Raw genomic sequence first — 21485 nt, forward strand, 5'->3', positions numbered from 1 at the left:
ATTACAAATAATAAGAAGACTTCTTCTAATTTATCCATCAAAGACTGGCTTTACAAAGTAAATATAAAATTTTAATTACTTTCAAAAGATACTTTATCAGTCAAAAATGTATTTTTTGAGTTGCTAGCATGTGTGAAATTCAGTTTTAGTTGCAATGCATCATAATTCTCTGGAAACCAAAGTTTAATATTTGAGGCTTTTCAGAAAATTGTTAAGCCAGATAATATACACTGTGGCATCTGTGTTGTGAAATCTGGATTACAGGAATTTGATAAAACAAGCTTCATAATGTGTCCCATTTCTAAAACATCTTCCAGGATGTTCTATCCCGTAGCTTCTTACAGTTCCAGTCATTTATTAATGCATTGGTGGCCATACTGCCTAACACATAACTTTTCTACTATGACCACAGCCAATTGGATCAAGGGAAAGCACTAGTCTCAAGGGAAGATCATCCATATGTTGATTGGTGGACTTTATGAAATTACTTAGTAATGAATGTTTTGCCTGACAGGGAAGAGGTGACTAAATTAAACTGGTAAAATTCTTCAATGAGGAATTTGTGTTATATTACGCAAAGCCAGTTTTTACTAGCAGCTGCTGAAGCTAAGAGAAAGTGGTATTAGAGACTGTATTCAGAAAGAATAAAATTAATATTACTTATACTACTGGTACTACTACTTCCGATAACAATAATGTACAAAAATAACTGGTAAATAGCAATAGCAGCCTAGAGGGAGGATGTAAATCATGCAAATGATGTAGTACTAAATCAAAGAAGAAATTCTTGCCACTAATTCCTTAGCAAGATAATAATGTCACGGGGTATTCTTCCTAGAGTAACTCTTGACACCAAATTGCCTCTGGTTTCCATCATCTAGTTTACAAGAGACGTGACTGTACTGCAGTTCTGAATTCTATTTGCACGTCCTGGTCTATGCACTATTCCTGAATTTCTATGAGGCCCGGCTATAATCAGGAAATTAGCTTTCTCCTCATTTCCTTGTATGTATTTCAACTGATTCTCTTTTTATAATCTAAATAAGTTAATATGTAAAGAAGCTTAATATAGAATTTAGCTAATCTAAGAGAGAGTTAACACCTTTGTTTCTTTGTCCTTAGTCAAAAGTATTATGACCCCAAACTTTTTTCATCTAGAAGTAAAAACATCACAGAGACCATAACTGCAAGGTAAAATACAATCTATTGCATATAACTTTACAAATATTACTAACCTAACCATTTTCTCAATAAATCAACTTTTTATAATTTACTTGTCCAATAATAGAGTTCAGGTACATATATATCTAATTCTTCATGCTGTAGAGGGTGACTATATTTGCAATTAACCTCTTTGAAAACAATTCATAAACATCTATGACTTCATTTTAAGAAAGCCATCAAGAAAAATATCTATGTATAAATAAAATTCTTTGGTATTCAGAATTGCCACCAGCAGTGAAAATATGTCAACATAAGATCAAGGCAACTCATAATAACTTTGTTGTATTAAAAAATAAACAGACATATTAAAATTTTAAGAGTTTAGTTGAGCAAAAATCAGTTTGAATAAGCAGCATCCAATCTAGCAGATAGAAAGGCGCTCCAAGGAACTGGACAAAATGAAAGACTTTTATAGGCAGAAGGGATTGGAACAAGGAAGTTATACCAGTTAAAAAAAGAGTATTGGTTATTGCAAGATTACCTTCCTTTAAGGGATAGCAGAGGTTTATCAGGCAGATAACCTCACTTGTGCTAATCAGGTGATTCCTGATTAACTGATTTAAGATTTCATTTCTGGGACTGTTGAAACTGCAATTAAGTCTTGATTTGGTGACATGGGGCTTACTTAGCATAAGCAATTCCATTTTGGCCTATTGACTTTTTTCATTTTTCAAACAACAATCATTTTAATTAGTTTTTTCCTTACTTTTATTGCTCATCCTAAACAATAATCTATGTTTTCAGAGGGATTTTCCTCTTTCCTTATAAATAATCATTTTTAGCTTTCCTCTTAAAAAATATGTCCCTTTGGAAAATCAGTGGCAATGAACAGTTCCTCTTCATATGATATTATTAAAAATTGAACGAAATACTATAGATATTTGGAAATAAGTGTAAATGATAGTATAAAATGAAAAGCAATGATAGAAAAATTTGAAAGGTAATCAAGAAAAAAAATCTTTAAAAGAAAAATTAATAAAATGAGAAAGATGATCATAAAATGTAGATAGAAAGTTTTTTAAAAGCATGCAAAAATAGAATTTTTGTAATTCAAGTAGAATAAGAAAAAATTCAAAATATATAGATTGAACCTAAGTTAGAATTAAGAAATAAGTATGAATATCTATACTTAAAGCATCTTATCAAGCCTTCATAAGGTATTTGTGGTAGGGGTTTCATTGTAAGTGCACTTGATTTAGATTGTATTATTTTGATTTATATTATTAATTTTAAACACAAAATATAGTCTTTCAATTTGGTGAATTGTATTAAAAGCTTAATATATTGAGTACTATGCTAGCCTATTTTTTTAAGTGAATCCCTTTACCATATCCTCAAAAATTTTTATAAGTATTTACTTGTTCTATGTAGTCTGTTAATTTCTCCACCTAATTTGTTGAGTCTTTTGTTCCTGCAACTATATGGGTGATTACAATAAAGCTTGCTATACATCTGTTGTTCTAAAATGAGACAAAACATCTCTTCCAGATTCAATGGACACTTTCTTAGGTCTCATATTTTTCTTCTTTGTTATTTACTCTCATATTTTTATGGGATATATCCTCAGATAACTTTTTAATTTTCTGAGTCTTTGCTAATCTGAACATATCTTTTTTAGGCTTTCACATTTGATTGATAGTTTTGAAATGGAATTCTCATTTTAATTTTTTCTTACCACATTGAATATCTTGCTTCATTGTCTTCACCCTCAACAGCTTTATTGAGATAAAATTAACAAATAAAATTGTATACATTTAAAGTGTACAATGGAATGATCTTATAATTGTGAACTATTTATCACAATCAAGTTAATTAACACAATCATCACCTCACATAGTTATCTTGTGTGTGTGTGTGTGTAGTGAGAATGATTAAGATACACTCCTAGTAAATTTCAAAGATATAGTATAGTATTGTTATCTATAGTCCCATGCTTTACCTTAGATCCTCAGAATTTATTAATCTTATAACTTAAAAGTTTGTACCCTTTGACTAACATGTCCCCATATCCCCCTCACCCCAGCCCAAGCCCCTGACAACTACCATAACCACCATTCTACACTTCTATGAGTTCATTTTCTTTTTTAATTCTACATATAAATGATACTATGTAGTATTTCAGTTTTTGTCTTTCTATAACTGGCTTATTACATTTAGCATAATGCTCTCCAGTTCATTCATGTTGTCTCAAATGGCAGGATTTCCTTTTTTTTTTTTTTTTTTTTAATGGCTGAATAACATTCTATTGTCTTTCAGATCCTTTATTGCTAATGAGAAATATCTTTCTAGCTTCCCCCAACCTTTAAACATTTCTATTATCTTTTTTTTTTTTTTAGGGCCCTTTTGTTATCCTCTTTTTTCTAAAATTTTACAGTGGCATGTTGTGTTCATTCATATTTGCGGGATTGATAGAATTGATAGGATTTCAAAATCATACAGCTCTGAGAAGTTCTCTTGTATCAATTTGATTACCTTTTTCTATTTTCTCTGATTTCTTTTTAGAATTCTAATAGGTGGATGGAGAGACTGTTGAAAAGAACCTCTATGATTCTTAGTTTTCTATAGTATTTTTCATATCAGTTTTTTGTTCTCTGTATTAATTCTAATATTCTAATATTTTTATTACTTGCCTAATAATTTCTAAAATTGCATTTTTAACTTGCAAAGTTATTTATTCATAAATTGGTTTTTCAGAGTACGTTTCTCTTGTTCATATTTAATGTATAATAGCTTCTTGAAAATTCTTACAGAAATCTAATTACAAGTGTGTTTCTATGTACTTCTTCACTTTGTCATGAATTACTTCTGTTTCTTACAAAGTCATATATATCCTCTTTTTATTACTTAAGGATACATGTGATAAAATATATCTGACTTTATGCAAAAGAACAAAATGATAAGCCACAAATGTGTACCATATCCAGTTTAACAAATAAAACAACCTAGTAGTCTACAGTACAATCATATTCCTTATCTCCTTCCTCGATTTTCAAGTGTAAAAAACATTCTGAATTTGTTGTTTATATTTCCATATATTTCTTATTATCTTACTATATTTTTATATCATAAAAAATTATCTTTTTGAATGCTTATTATTTTTAAACAGTATCACATGCTTATATTCTTTTTGCTTTTACAACACAATATTAAAGAATCATGAATACAGAAGTAGGTAAATCTCTTTCATTCACATTCCTTACTAATGGTACTAATTTGTTTGGACAGATGACCATTTATCCATTTTTGTGTTAAGAGGCTATTACAACCCCTTCTTTCTTCTTTTAAAATAATATTGTTATGGACATGAACACTTTGGTATATAGTCTCGTGTGTTATGAGGAAGACTTTCTCAAGAATATAAGGTCTAAGTAATGAAAATTCTAAAACATGGGTCATGCACATTTTGTTTAGATATTGCTCTCCAAAAAAGTTGCACCAATGCACATTTCCCCTCTATCTCCAACAGTACATAAAAATGTCATCTTTCTTACTTTCACACTTTCAATATTTGCTAATCTAAGGAATGCGAAATATTGTGTGAACTAATTTTCATTCCCTTGAGTATTGGAGACGTTGAGTATCTTTATATATGTTATTCACCAGTGTTTCCTCTTTTGTGAGTTTTTTTTTTTTCCAGTTGGTTTTGCCTATTTGTCAGAATACTTATTCCAATCAAGGACCACTTTAATTTAGTTTCTAAATTTGATGTGTTCTGGGTCATGCTGTTAGTAAATGTGTCAAGCTCTTAACAATGTAAATTCAGACCTATGTTTATAAAATTTTAGAGAAGGCTCTTTATCTCTCTAAAAGATAAAAAACTAGGAATGGAATCTGAGACATATAAGTTTTTTGTCATCTGAGACAGGTAAGTTTTTTTTGCCATCTCTGCTGGTAGGTTGATTTGTCTCAATTCACCTTAGTAAACCTTGGCAGTTCCAGCTTGCTGCAAGACATCAAAGTTTCAACTATCCAACCAGTGAGCCTCAAGGACTTACCTCTTTTTCTCCATGTGTCTGTTAAAGCAATAATTTTTAGGTCACAGGATTTGGCAAACACCTGAAGATCCCTTTAACTTCAGTAGCAGCTTACTACTTCCTGGCTGTTTATTTAAAAAGTACACCTTTACCCCAAACCAAAAAAAAAAAAAAAAAAAAAAGAAAGAAAAGGGGAAAAAAAGGAAGAAAATGAAAGAAAAGCAGAAAATAAAAACTAATTAGGAGCTCTGATTCTGTGGGTGGGGCCTGCCATAGACCACCCACGGAAATGCCAGAATGAGAAATCTGAACTTTGGCTTTAACCCATTATGTCTTCCTTAAGTGTTGTCTAGAAATTTTGTTTATTTAGTATTGAGAAAAAACCTCCTTAATTTTGACTGGAATACAAAAAAAAAAAAAAAAAAAAAAAACAGCTTCTGAGTATCCTGTACATTCAATGAGAGTAGATACAATTTCAGGTAAACATCTGTAAATAATGCTGTGTCGTCACTATCAGATTTCATCTCACATGTCTTATTAGTCATTTAAAAAAACCTTGGCTCTAGGATTCTATAAGGAATGCTGGCTCTGCCCTGGCTACAACCCCTTCATGTATACTTGTAACTTCCCTGTCTTCTGTTTTTCTTTAAGTTACCATTTTCCTAATCTACTTTAGTTTTTCAGAAATTTCTTGATTTATTTATTCTGCTGCTTCCTTAATCTTTCTCTTCAAATTCGTAAGGCTTCATTTATTTTTTTAAAATATTCTGCTATTAATTAAAGGAAGCTTTGGGAGGGAGAAAGTAAATAAACCCATAAGCTATGGCCAGTATCTTAAAAATTTCCTGCTGACTACAAGTCTTAATATTGTCTACAAGTCTTAATATTTTCTTAAAGGTGGAGGGCGGTATTAACAAAGTAGTGATCCAGGTGTTGAATCTGATAAATTAAAAAGTAAATATTTTTTCTAATGGATAGCTACTTTTTAGATTCATATAGGAATGCAGGCCTGGTATTATCAGATTTCATGATTTTTAGAAGTAAATGTCATCAGAATTTTTATGTCAGACCTTCTACTTAATGTTGATATATTATTTTTATTTGTTTTTGTTAGCACTGTGTAAGCAAATATGTCTGCAACAAATATCTTCAGTGCATGATGCCAGTTTATGATATTTATTTTAGATAACATTTACTTAATAATTTTAAAAATCCTAAGAACTAATTATTATTCTCCATCATTACAAATGAATAAACTGAGGTAGTTTCATAAGCTTAATTAGCGTGTCAGATGCTACAGAAAGGGCTTGAGTCTAGGTTATCTGACATCAAGCCCATCATACTCTGAAGAACAGTGTATGTGGTCACTAAGTAGGTGATAAATGAAAGAAACCAGTTATCTAACTTTAGTCTTAACCTCCTACTTATTTCTCAGGGTCTCGTAATTTCATTTCAGCTCTACCCACTGTACTCCAAAGAAGATACAAGCAACATTTTAAAGGGTGTTTTATTTTTATATGCAGCAAATGAGAATTATTTTCTATTAGAAATTTCATGAATGTGTTTAACAATGAATGCACTATTTGGGAATTCAAATTGTGTTAGTGTATGTCACTTATTCCTATTAATGAGTTATGTTCAATAAATCAAGAGCAATTAGAAATACTTAATTGCAGTTATTCTGTATGACTCCCAAGAGATATCAATTGTTAGCAAAATTCTTTCTATTAAGGTTCTGTGATATAAATATTTTGTTTTTTAATTGTGTAAATGTAAAAGTTGTGTTTTTATTTTTCTTTAAGACAAATTTATATTTTGGATGAATAAATAGTGCATTTATTCATTTTATATGTTCAAAAATGTTCTAAATCGTTCAATAATTGTTCAAATATTTAAAAATTAGTTGATCAAATTCGTGTCAAATATGCCTTATTATGTTTGTGTGCATAAGCATATATTACATATACCTACATGTATATATGTAATTTAAAATATATGCATTTTTATTGCCAAATATGTCCAAGAAAATCAATCTATGAAGTGGTCACCTGACGAAAATAGCCTTGATTTGAATCATCACCTACACTGATAAGACCTAAGTCCAAGCCTCCATCATCCTACCAGGACAATTGCCCAGGTCTCTTAAATCAATGGTTCCCGATCCCCGGGCCATGGGCTGGTAACGGTTCGTGGCCCATTAGGAACCAGGTAACACAGTAGGAGGTGGGTGGTAGATGAGCCAGTGAAGCTTCATCTGTATTTGCAGCCGCTCCCCAGCACTAGCATCACCACCTCAGCTCCACCTCAGATTATCAGGAATTAGATTCTATAGGAGCACTGGTCCCTGGTGCCAAAAATGTTAGGAATCTCTGTCTTAAATAACCTCTTTAGTCCAGTTTTACCCTCTCCCCTACTTACATTCACTTCTCATAAATAGCTCACATCTTCTCACTCCTCTCCTTACACTCCTTCAATAGCTTTTCACCAAGCTTAACATAAAAACACAAAATTTTATACTCGCCCATTTGGCACTACATAAATCTTGGGCTTCCTTTCTTTTCCAACTCACATTTGAGCATTCTCTCTTTCCTCAGTACATTTCAGCCACAGTGATGGTATTGCTATCCATCCAAAACCCTACCTTAGAGCTTTGGCACTTACCATTCTCTTTAATTGAAATTATTATGTCCTGGATCTTTAACTCAAGTCCTTGTCTCCATTGCACATAGAGCACTCTATTTTACTTGTAGCTTAATAGAAAATTGGTTTTTTTGTTTGTAATATTTTTTGACCCTTCATCCTTATTTTTTTCTTTTTTATAGAAGTATGACATACTACAGTAAAATACACAAATCACAGTACAAAGCTAAGTGAAATTGCAAAGTGAATACATCCATCAACCACCACTTATATCATAGTAGACATTACTAACACTCCAGAAATCTCCATTATTCTCTCCTAATGACTTCTTCTTAAAGATAAACACTGATCTGACTTCTATCTCCAAAGAGTAGATGTTCCTATCATCACTTCAGCTCACTGAAAGATATGTTATGTATTATTTTGTAACAGACTTATTTCTTACATACTGTTTTATGTATTATTGTTTGATTTTTTTTGGTGGTTAAAAAAAACATAATGAAAAATCTACCTCCTATCAAATGTTTAAGTGTACAATATTTTTAACTATAGATGCAGAAAACTATATAACTATATGTATTATTAAAGCTCGACACCCATTGAACAGCAACTCCTGATTCCCCTCTCCCTCAGTCTTTCAAAACGCAACTTTCTACTTTCTGTTTCTGAGTTTGACTACTTTAGCTACCTCATATAGTGGAATCATGCAGTATTTGTCCTTTTGTGACTGCCTTATTTCATTTAGCAAAATGTCCTCAAAGTTCATCTATGTTGTCACATATTGATTTCCTTTTATTTTTTAAGGCTGAACAATATTTTATTGTATGTACTTATATCTCTTTTATTTCTTCTACTATGTATAGATATTTAGGTTGTTTCCACCCTTGATTATTAAATAATGCTGCAATGAACATGAAAGTGCAAATATCTCTTTCAGATACTGATTTCAATTCTTCGGGGTAAATATTCAGACATTGGATTGGTGAATTATATGATAGTTCCACTTTTTATTTTTTTGATGAACCTATATACTATTTTTCAGAGCAAATGCACCATTTTACATTCCCATCAATGATGCACAAGGTTTCTAATTTCTTCACATCCTCACAAGCACTTGTTATATTTTGTTTTTGAGAGATTGCTTTGATAATGGTGTGAGGTGATATCTCATTGTGATTTGATTTACATTTATCTGTTGATTACTGATGTTGAGCATCTTTTCACATGTCTGTGGGAAATTTGTATATCTTTTTTGAGACAAATGCCTATTCAACTCATTATCTTATTTTTTTTATCAGGTTATTTGATTATGATATTGAGTTGTATAATTTATTTATATAGTTTGATATCACCTCCTTATTAGATGTATTATTTGCAAATATTTTCTCCCTTTTTATCGATTGTTTTCTTTGCTGTGCAGAAGCTTTTTAGTTTGATGAAGTCAATGTGGCAATAATTTTTTTGTATATGACACCAAGAGTACAAGCTATAAAAGCAAAATTAGACAAGTGGGATTACATCAATGCCAAGTTTATCTGGATTTTAAGTCAATAGATATGTAAATTGTGAGTATTAACAATTCTTCACTAAATGAAGGCAGAAGTTAAATTCCAAAAGAGATGTGTGTGAGAGTGTATGTATGTGTATGTATGTATTTGTGAGTGGGAGTATGTGTGTCCATACTTGATTGCATGGTTGCCTGTAGTTGGAAAGGAAGGCTAAGGGAAGAAAATCATTCCATGAGGAAAAACAACAAGCACATTTCTGATTAAAAAAAAAAAAACAACTTATATACAAAAAATTGGAATCATAAACAGAGAGAGCTTTTCGAAGGAAAGAACTTTTGATCTTCTGTCTTACTGCTAGACCAAAGGATAGTGCTGGAAATTTTACATGTTGAACTTGACCAGCACAGACACTCCTCCTTCTCCTGATAGTTCTGGACCACAGAGAGAACCATGGATACTCAAAGGGAGTAAGAGTAAATAAGCCCAGAAAATAGTCTCAAAAAAAGAATTTTAAATAATTTTTGGCAAAGGTGCCAAAAATGTACAATGTAGAAAGGAAAGTCTCTTCAATAAATGATGCTGGGAAAACTGGAAAGCCATCTGCAAAAGAATGAAACTAGATTGGTATCTATCACCATACCCAAAATTAACTCAAAATAATCAAATAATCAAAGACTTGAATATAAGACCTGAAACAATAAATTGTATAGAAGAAAACAGATACTAAATTCATAGATCTTGGATTTAGTGAGGATTTTATAAATTTGACCTCAAAGGCGAGGGAAGTAAAACTAAAAATAAATGAATGCAACTATATCAAACAAAAAAGCTTTTGCACCACATAAGAAACTATCAACAAAACAAAAAGGCAACAAACTAAATAGAAGAAGATATTTGCAAACCACACCTCCAATAAGGGCCTAATATCCAAAATATATAAAGAACTCATACAACTCAACAATCCAAAAAAAATCTAATTAAAAAATGGGCTGAGGACCTGAACAGGTACTTCTGCCAGGAAGACATAAAAATGGCCAACAGACATATGAAAAGATGCTCAACTTCACTAGCTATTAGGGAAATGCAAATCTAAACCACAGTGAGATACCATCTCACACCTGTTAGAATGGCTATCATCAGGAGGACAAATAGCTAGTGTTGGAGAGAGTAAAAAGGAACCCTCATACACTGCTGGTGGGAATGTAAATTGGTACAGCCACTATGGAAATCATTACAGTGATTCTTCAAAATACAGAATGGAATTACTGACCCAGCACTCTCTCTTCTGTGTATTTACCTAAAAAATTTGAAAACATTTATCCATAAAGCTGTATGTACCTCAATGTTCATAACAGCATTTTTCACAGTAGCCACAACATGGAAACAATAGAAGTATCCATCAATAGATGACTGAATAACACATCTTTATTCAGTCATCTATTGTGATTATATATATATATATATATATATATATATATATATATATATATATTAGAACATTTTTCAGCCATAAGAAAAGATAAAATACTGCCATTTGTGACAACATGGATGGATCTTGAGATTATCAAGTTAAACAAAATAAGTCAGACAGAAAAAGTTGAGAACTATATGATTTCACTCATATGTAGGATATAAAACTGAAAGCAACAAACAAACTCATTGACACAGACAGTGGATTAGCAGTTACCAGTAGGAAGTGGGGGAGAGGGAGAAGGAGAGGTAGATAGGTGTAAAGAGGGTCAAATATTTGATGACTAAAGGCAATTTAACTTTGAATGGTGAACACATAATGCAACATGTGACATATGACGAATTATTGAATTTTACACTTGAAATCTACTTGATTTTATTAACCAATGTCACTCTAATAATTTAATTAAAAGTATGTTAACAATCTGAATAAACCTGGTTTAAAAAAAAGGGCAAGTTAAAAAAGCTAAGCAGATAAAACATGAATGATAACACATCAGAGTAAAATGTAGCAAACTCTAATTAAGACTATAATATGAAAATATTGTTCAATTGGTAGCATGAGTTATAGAGGAAAATTAATAATGAATATGGAAAGAATTTGGTGCATGATGGAGCTTTAGCACAAGAATTTGTTGTACTGACAGACCCTTAACCAGACTCATCAAGGAAAAAAGAGAGAGGACTCAAATAAATAAAATCAGAAATGAAAGAGCGTAAGTTAACTATGGACTCCACAGAAATAGAAAAGATCATAAGAAAATACTATGAGCAATTATACGCCAAAAAATTAGGCAATCTGGAAGAAATGAATACATTCCTAGAAACATACAATCCTCCAAGAAGAAACAGAAAATCTGAACCAACCAATTGTAATCAATGAAACAGAATCAGTAAATAAAAACGTCCCCAAAAAAACAAAAGTCCTGGACCAGATGGCTTTCTAGGTGAATTTTACCAAACGTTCAAAGAATTAACACCTATTCTTTTCAAACGATTCCAAAAAATTCAAGAAGAGAGAAGGCTCATTAATTCCTTTTATGAGGCTACTACTACCTTGATTCCAAAACCAGATGAAGTCATTACAAAAAAGAAAACTGATATCTCTTATGAACATGGATGCAAAAATCTTCAACAAAATATTAGCAAACCGAATTCAGCAAGAATATCATATACCATGATTGAGTTGGATTTATTCCTGGGATGCAAGGTTGCTACAATATCCACAAATCAATTAATGTGATACACCACATTAACGAATCAAAAGATAAAAATTTTTAAAGATAAAAAAGATAATGATCATGTCATTAAATGCAGAAAAAGTGTTCAACAAAATCCAGCATCTATTATGATAAAAACTCTCAGCAAAGTGGGAATAGAGGGAATATACCTCAACATAATAAAGGCTATATTTGGCAAACCTATAGCTACCATCATACTAAGGAGGGAAAGGCTAAAAGCATTTTCATTAAAATCAAGAACAAGACAGGGATTCCCACTTTCACCACTCCTCTTCAATATTGTATTGGAAGTTGTAGCCGCAGCAATATGACAAGAAAGAGAAATGAAAGGTATCCAAATTGGAAAGGAAGAATTAAAACTCTCGTTTTTGCCAATGACATGATACTACACATGGAGAACCTTAAAGATTCCACCAAAAAACTGATCAATGAATTCAGTAAAGTAGCAGGTTACAAAATATATATTCATAAGTCGGTGACATTTTTATACCCCAATGATGAACTTGTGGAAAGAGAAATAAAGAAAACAATCCCATTTACAATTGCACTGAAAACAATAAAATATCTGGAAATCAAATTAACCAAGGAGGTAAAAGACCTGCTCTCAGAAAATTATAAGTCATCGAAAAAAGAAATTGAAGAAGATACAAGTAAATAGAAGCATATATCATGCTCATGGGTAGGAAGAATCAACATCATTAAAATGACCATACTATCCAAAGCAATCTATAGATTCAATGCAATCCCTATCAAAATACCAATGCCATTTTTCAGAGAGATAGATAGAACAAATAATCCTAAAATTTATATGGAACCATAAAAGACCCCAAATAGCCACAACAATCTTTAGAAAGAAGAACAAGATTGGAGGTATCACACTACCTGATATCAAACAAGGCTACAGTAATCAAAACATCATGGTACTGGCATAAAAAACAGATACATGGATCAATGGAACAGAATTGAGGCTCCAGAAATAAATCCATGCCTATATTCACTTAATATCTGACAAAGGAGGCAAGATGTACAATGGGGTAAAGACAGTCCCTTCAATAAATGGAGTTAAGAAAATTGGACATGTACATGCAAAAAAAAACAAAAACAAAAACAAAAAAAACCACTGGACCACCTTCTTACACCATTTATAATAGACTCAAAATGGATTAAGACTTAAATGTAATACCTGAAACCATAAAACTTTTGGTAGAAAACATAGGCAGTAAACTCTCTGATATTGCTAACAGGAATTTCTTTTTGGATATATCTTCTTGGGCAAGGGAAGCAAACAAAAAATAAATAAACAAATGGCACTACATCAAACTAAGAAATTTTTGCAAAGCAAAGGAAACCATTAACAAACAAAAAGACAACAGACTAATTGGGAGAAGATATTCACCAATGATATATCTGATAAAAGGTTAATATCCAAAATATACAAAGAACTCATACAACTCAACAACGACAACAAAAAAAACAAACAATCCATAAAAAATGTGCAGAAGACCTGAATAGATATTTCTCCAAAGAGGAAATACGAATGGCCAATAGACATATGAAAAGATACTCAAGGTCACAATCATCAGAGAAATGAAAATTAAAATCACAATGAGATATTCCCTCACATCTGTCAGAATGGCTATCATCAATAAATTAAAGAACAAGTGTTGGCGAGGATGTGGAGAAAAGGGAACCCTCATACATTGTTGGTGGGATTGCAAATTGGTACAGCCACTATGGAAAACAATATAGAGGTTTCTCAAAAATTTAAAAATGGATCTATCTTTTGACCCAGCAATTGCACTTCTGGATATTTATCCAAAGAAAATCAAAACAATAATTTATAAAGATCTGTGCCCCCTAATATTCATGGCAGCACAATTTACAATAGCCAAGATATGGAAGTAACCTAAATGCCCATCAACAGACAATTGGATAAAGAACTTATGGTTCATATATACAATGAAATATTACTCAGCCATTAAAAAAAAAAATGAAATCCTACCATTTGCAACGACATGGATGGACCTAGAGGTTATTATGCTGAGTGAAATAAGTCAGACAGAGAAAGATAAATACCATATGATTTCACTTATATGCAGAATCTAAGGAACAGAAAGAACAAACTAATCAAAAACAGACTCACAAATATAGAAGACGACTGGTGATGGCCAGAGGGAAGAGGGGTTCGGGGACTGAGAGAATGGAATGAAGAGTTAAAGAAGTACAAATTCGTAGTTGATAGATGGTCATGGGGATGGGGAGCATGGCACAGGGAATGCAGTTAGCATTAACGTGATGGCTAGGTGGAGAGCCAGAGGAGAGAAAGAGCAATTAGGGGGATTGTTTTATGAATTATATAAATGTCTAGTCAGTGTACTGTATACTTGAAACTCATAAAATAAAATTTAAAAATAAAAAATAATTAAAAAAAAAGAATTAGTTGTAACCTAGCACTTACTAATTGGGAGATCTTAGAAAAATTAACGATCCAAGTTTCATTTTGATCATTTGTAACATAGAAAAGCCTATTTCATTTAAGATTGTTATACTGATCATGAGATTACATATTTAAAAAATGTTAAATAACACAAGGCACACAATAATAATGGTAATATTCTAAATAAGAAAATATGATTTTGATCACTATAATCAGAAGGCTTTGTTGGCTCCATCATGCCACCAATTTTCTTATGTATTTCACATGCCAAATTAAATCCCCAATGAATAATTTAGACTAATGGAAATAAGTTGTTGCATATACCTTTTATAAGTGTTATGTTAATCTTTACTAATTGATGTAGAGAGTCAAATATAAGCTTCTAGTCTGATGAAATTAGAAAATCTTTGATTATTCTGCAATCTTTTCTCATTTGTAAAATGAGAGGTTTTGAGCTAAGTAATCCAGTTAAAACATTGTAAGATTTCATAATACTTAACAAGTTCAAGCATTTCAGAGTTTAATTTAAATTTGGTAATAAAGCAAGATAAATTCATGTGAAAATTTTAATGTGCCACTTTAACATTGTCATGTCAATGTTAGATTAGTAACTTCTGTTATTAAATTTTACCCTAAATTTAAAAAGTAAATTTGTATTACTAAATTGTTCTTGACATCTCACCTATTCTGCAGATATTCTCTGCTATTTAAAGACTATCTTTTGCTACAAGTGTTGGTACTATTATGGCATGTATAATGATAATCACTATGAGTTTAAAAAATAGCATAAGCAATTCCTTTATTGTCATTCTTATCACTTTACAACAAGCACATTGTATGAAAATATATTCATTTTGAAGCTCTTCATTTTCCTTACTCATAAGCTCAGTTGATATACTATCCTTTGCCTCAAATAAATTCTTCTGGTAACTTGCCATTCTGCTTATTCAATTCGAGCTGTGATTTTTAAAAATAGGCTTCACTTTTTAACTTTATAATACTTATTTTTTTGTGCCTTTAGCATTGCTTCTAAATCTCAAAGTCCATTGTTTGCCAATCTTTCTTCATTGATGTCATCATGTTAATTGCCTGGATTTGTATACTCTTGTTTGATATTAAAAATTTTCTTCACTACCTCTAATAATATACCTAATTAAAGAAGCTCTGTCTCTTCTAAACTTAAAGGAAGTAACTATAACCAAAAGTTCAATATTAGTTAAATATACACTGAAAAGAACAATAGGTTCCTCAATATGTCATTGAGGAAAATTTCACGGTGGCATTGAAATCAGAATATTATGACATTTAAAGTATGTTACTTAAATAAAACCTTTTATATGGAACACTATTATACTGTTCTTAATTAAAGAAAAAATGTTTTCTAATATAAGATTAACAGAAAATGTTTGGGATTTTTAGTATTAGCTTTACATTAGTTTCCTAGGAGTGCTGCAATGTATAACCACAAATGGACTTAAAACAACAGGAATTTATTCTCTCACATTTCTGAAGGCTAGAAGTCTGAAATCAAAGTCTTGGCAGGACTGGTTCTTTCTGGAGATTATGAGGAAGAACCTGTTCACACCTCTCTTCTAGTCGTTGGGAATCCTAGGCATTCCTTGGCTTGTAGATGCCTCACTGTAATCTCTGCTTCTGTCATCACATGATGTTCTCCCTATGGGTATTCTCGGTCTGCATATGGCCTTTTTAATAAGGACACCAGTCTCAGAAGTTATTTGATTAGGGCCAACCCTAATCCAGTATGACCTCATCTTAACTAATTACATCTACAATGATTCTATTTCCAAATAAGACACATTCTGCGATTCCCGTGAACATGAATTTTTTGGGGGTGCGGGGGAGGCACTATTTATATCAGTGTGCAGCTAGAATCTAAGACACTGTAAGAGTATTTTAAGTATGAAACAGTTGATCTTAAAATTAGTTTCCTATGAGATAATAATAAAATGTAATAAGGCATTTTTTTCTGAAAATATTTAATGAATTTATAAGCCAACTTTCAACATTTTCACTTATGAGGGAGATAGTCTCTGATTTACATGCTCAAATACCTCTAAAATAACATTCTAAATTATGTATACTAGCTGTCTTTCTAAAAATTCTATTATATTTCTTTGTTACAAAATATAAACTTTCAGGATTTGACATTTGCTGTAGCAATCATTGAGAGCGTTTACTATATATTGTGACAAGACTTTTTATACACATTGCCAATATATGCTTAGAATGTTGTTGAAGAAATGGCTATCTCATTCACTATCTCACATGAACAAGTACCACTACACTATATAGTTGTTAATATTTTGAGATATTGAGAATATCTGTGATATTGAGAATAGGGCTTCTTGCTAAAATCTAAAATTCAGGAGTTAATAGAACAGATCAAGACTACCTTATTTACTCTAGCTCACAGTGAGTTCAATAAATATTTGTATAATAGTATAATGAAGGAATAAATATCTTAGTAAAATAGGTCCTTAACTGATGGAGATTAAGAAAGTCTAATATTCAGTGTTTTATGCATCACTTAAGGAAATTTCTTATCAAAGTTAATTATAAACATTCTAATATCCAAATCTATATTTTCTGCTAATGCATCATTTTTCTTTAGATGCCAAAGGATAAAGACATAATTTTAATGGGTGCCACTAAATTAATTGGTGATATTTTCATTTTTATCTAGTAAAAATGTTATTTTTTTTGTTTGAGAAACAATTGTTTTCAAAGCAGGTACCATCCATGTTCACAGTGTGATCAAGTTATTAAAACACCTATCTGGTTTTCATTGAACTCTTTGGCATATAAAATTAGAGAGAAAATCTAGAAATGTTTCCAAGGATTTTAAATTGTCAGATGCCTTTCTCTTTTTATTAACAAGCACATAAATATTCAACAAGCAATCCCCAAAGAGGAGAATTAACAGATATCTAATACTAGATTGTTCCTGCATTCTTGTTAGGGTGTATCTTAGAATTTAAACAATTGACTCTAATTTCACTACGATCTACTCCCTGTGTAATAAAATATATCTTTCTCAATTAATACTTAGGTGGAAATTGTATAAAATTTTATTACTCATAAGCATTATTGAAATTATTAATTATAATCTACCAAGAATTGACATCTCCAAAACTTTTTCGTCAACCTACCATAAAAATGATTACATTAATTGAATATCATTATGTGTTTCGTAGAGCATTTGGCCATGAAATAATTCTTAATGATTTATTTATAACTGAGATTTTTCCTAAATTAAATTCACATTAAGAAAGTGATATTTTCATAAACCTAGATATAATGTTGATTAACTCAGCACTGAGAAAGGAATAAACAAATGCTGAATCCTTGTTTTAAGATATTTACTTTATTGGAAATAACATTTTTTCAATTGGGGAATCTGATGCATATATATCATTTATAAATATATATTTGAATGTAAATAATGAGATTACTTAAATTATTAACACAGATTTCAGTAATTATTAAATATTTAATTTATTAAACATATAGATTTAAAAATCAGAAAGTGAATTATATAGACTTAGGTGATATTAATTACTGTTAGTCATTTATTAGATCATTGGTTTAAATTATAATTAAAAGCATTTGTAATTTACCAGAGTTTCAAAGAAACATGGTAAACAGCTAAACATTACTTTTATTAAAATGTTTTAACTTTTGTTTTAGTAGTAAAGGAAAATAAATTATTAACAGATTCCGAGGTGAACTGTGTATAAGAAAAACCATTTCAAATGGCTTAAATAATAAAAATGTTTCTTATCTAAGCAATCAACCAATGATATCATCAAAAATCTGTTTCTTTCCTGTGCTATTCTATTTCCGCTGTTATCCCACGTCTGGTAAGCCTCACAGTAGCAAGATGACTACCTGTGAAAGTGTTTTTGTTTTGGTTTGGTTTTCTTTTTACATCTAACAGGAATAAAGAAGAGAAGAGAGAATACAATCTCTTCAAAAGGAACTGTAAATTCTCCCCTTCAAATTTACTGGGTCAAATTCAGTCACATGACCATTTCAAGAGTAATATCAATTGCTAAGAGAATAACATAAACTGATTGGCTTAAATTTATCAAGATGCTTTCCTCCTTGATGTTGCAAAACAGGAGACAGAGTGAAAACCTTTTTAAAAATCAGTTTTGTTTAAAAAGAATACGTTAATATGCAATATGTTATATATGATAAATATATATGTAGCAGGCAACCAACATTATCAGAATTATCTGCTAATGATACATTTCAGTTTCACTTAAAGTCTACCGTATTTATGTCAGCAGCAGTTAGAAACAATCAGACAAATTCACATATTAGAGTACACTTAATACAAATATGTCAAAAACTGATATACTTGTTAGTTCTCTTTTTTTTTTTTTTTACTTTTTAACCAAACTTTGTAATTTCCATTGTTTCCAAGACGATTTTAGGTCTTTAGCTAATTTACAAATGTTCAGTCTTAGAGTCTTCTATAATAATCTTTGTTAGGTCTAGGAGGGCCTAGTCACTATCCTTATCACCCCTCCACCAGCTCCCCACGCCCCATAGTGTAGGAACTAGGCTTCTCCCCTACCATTGTGTGGGAACTGGACCTTGCATCCCCGTTGGTAATGCTACATGCTCACCTCCTGCTTCATTGGACTCTCCTCCCTTCCCCACCAATTTACCCACCCCAAATATTCCCACCAAAAAAGCCCACCTCAAGTCCCATAAGTTTCAGGTCGTATTCGGGGCTGACGCCATCTTTGGCTCAGCCCCGCTGTCACTCTGCTACAATAAATCTTGCTTAACCCCTTCCGCCTTGTGCATTCCTTTTTCAGTGACCCTAACAATCTTATTTTAAGATCATTACTTTTTCCTCTGACTTTGTTCCATTTCAAAGCTGTGGGATTCTGGTTTGCACCCTTGATAGCTACTTCATCCTTTCTGCTAGTGCTTACACTACTCTACTGAGTCTTAATAGCATTACGTTGAATGTTAAAGATAGAGATTATAAAAGGATCATATCTCTAATTATCTTCTCTAGACAAAATTGAGAAAAGCCATTTTTAACTATCAATTGGATCTATATGTCAATTCTATTCTATCAGATACTAAAATATAAGGGTCACTTTTTGAACACTTGGCAATGGACATTCTAATTGGCATTAAATGGGAAAAAGAAAACATAAGAAGTGAACAAAAAACCCTTTGAGTTATTTTTATGCATAGTAACTATAATCATGTGCCAAATAATAAAATTTTAGTCAAAAATGGATTGAATATACCATGATAGGAGCTGAAAAATTTCTATAGCCTAGTGACAGTGCAGCTGTCCTAATGTAGCACAATGCGTTACTCCCGTGTTTGTGATCATGCTGGTTTAAGCAAGCCTACTAAGCTGCTAATCATATAAAAGTATAGCACGTATAATTATTTAAGGTATAATACTTGATAATGTTACTTGTTCCTTCCCCCAAGTACATTCTCTATGATTTCAATAAACAATATGTTACTTGTTCATGTATTTACTATACTATATTTTTTACATTATTTTAGAGTGTACTCTTTCTACTTATAAAAAATGTTAACTATAAAAAAGCATGTTGTGTTACTGGTAGCAGCTTCATGTATCTCCTGTTTACTATGTCTCTTGATCACATCACTCTCTCTCATGTTTATGTAATTTAATCTGATGTTGTTTTGTACAGTAACATACTGTACAGGCTTGTAGCCTAGGAGCAATAGGCTATATGATACAGCCTAAATGTGTAGTAGGCTATACCATCTAGGATCGAATAAGTGCACTCTACGATGTTCACACAATAACAAAATCACCTAACAACACATTTCCCAGAACCTATCTCCATAGTTAAGTGTCTCATGACTGTACTGGTATTTCTTTCACAGTTATTTCAGTGTACTTGCGATAAAATATTTAGAACACAGCAACATCTATATCATGTTAATTTAACAGCAAAGTAACAGTAAGATGTACATTTGTGTACATTTTGCAGAATTTTATATATAAGAAATCACAGAGAATGTATTTGGGGGGAGGATCTGGCTTGTTTTCATTCAAGATAAGTATTTCAAGATTTATCAACATTGATATATGTTTATATATTTTATTATCTTTTATGGATAAATATATAGCTAAATCACAATTGGTTAATATATAGCTAAATCACAATTTGTTTATTCACATGTTGATGAACTTATGTGTAACTAGAAGTTAGGGCTTTACAAATAAAGTGCTATAAACATTTGTGTACGAGTCTTTGCATTGATAGACATTTTTATTTCCCTCGTAAATATCTAAGACCGGATGGTCTGAGTTATAGGATAGAAAATTTCTCAAAACGTTGCAAAACTATTTCCAAAATGTATCTTTTTATATTCCAATCTGAGAAATTAAGATGCAGTTGCTTCACATCAATTTTAATATGTGGTATTTCCAACCTTTTTCATGTTAGCTGTTCTAGTGGGAGAGTATATAGTGTCACTATGGGTTTCATTGTATTTTCCTAAATCTTTTTTTTTAATCAATCAATTATTTATTTATTTTTTAGTCGAGGCAACCCTTGGTTGACCTCACAGATTGCAAGAACCTTGTCAGTTTACCATCCTTTATTTTTTATTTTTTACGCCTACAGCACCTGGTCTTCCTAGGTGGTCTCCCATCCAAGCACTGACCAGGCCCAACCCTGCTTAGCTTCTGAGCTCAGATGGGATCAGGCTTGTTCAGGGTAGCATGGCCATAGACTCCTAATTTTTTTTAATATACTTATTTGTTGTTCACATACCTTCTTTGATGAAGTGTCTGTTCAAACATTCTGGCATTTTTAATAGGGTTCTTTGTCTTCTTATAACTGAGTTGCAAAGTTCTTTATATTTAGTATGATGTTAATTGTAGATTTCTCATAGACTCCCAAGACAATTTGAGAAAGTTCTTTTCTATTTGCAATTTACCAGAAGCTTT

The 21485-nt window shown here is 31.4% G+C and overlaps 1 pseudogene; it reads right to left on the bottom strand.

Moving 5' to 3' along the window:
- Positions 1–21150: 21150 nt before the first annotated feature.
- Positions 21151–21269, bottom strand: LOC120588663 (uncharacterized; annotated as a pseudogene).
- Positions 21270–21485: the final 216 nt, after the last annotated feature.

Source organism: Pteropus medius, unplaced genomic scaffold (genome assembly GCF_902729225.1).
Source record: "Pteropus medius unplaced genomic scaffold, Ma_sr-lr_union100, whole genome shotgun sequence".
NCBI lineage: Eukaryota > Metazoa > Chordata > Mammalia > Chiroptera > Pteropodidae > Pteropus > Pteropus medius.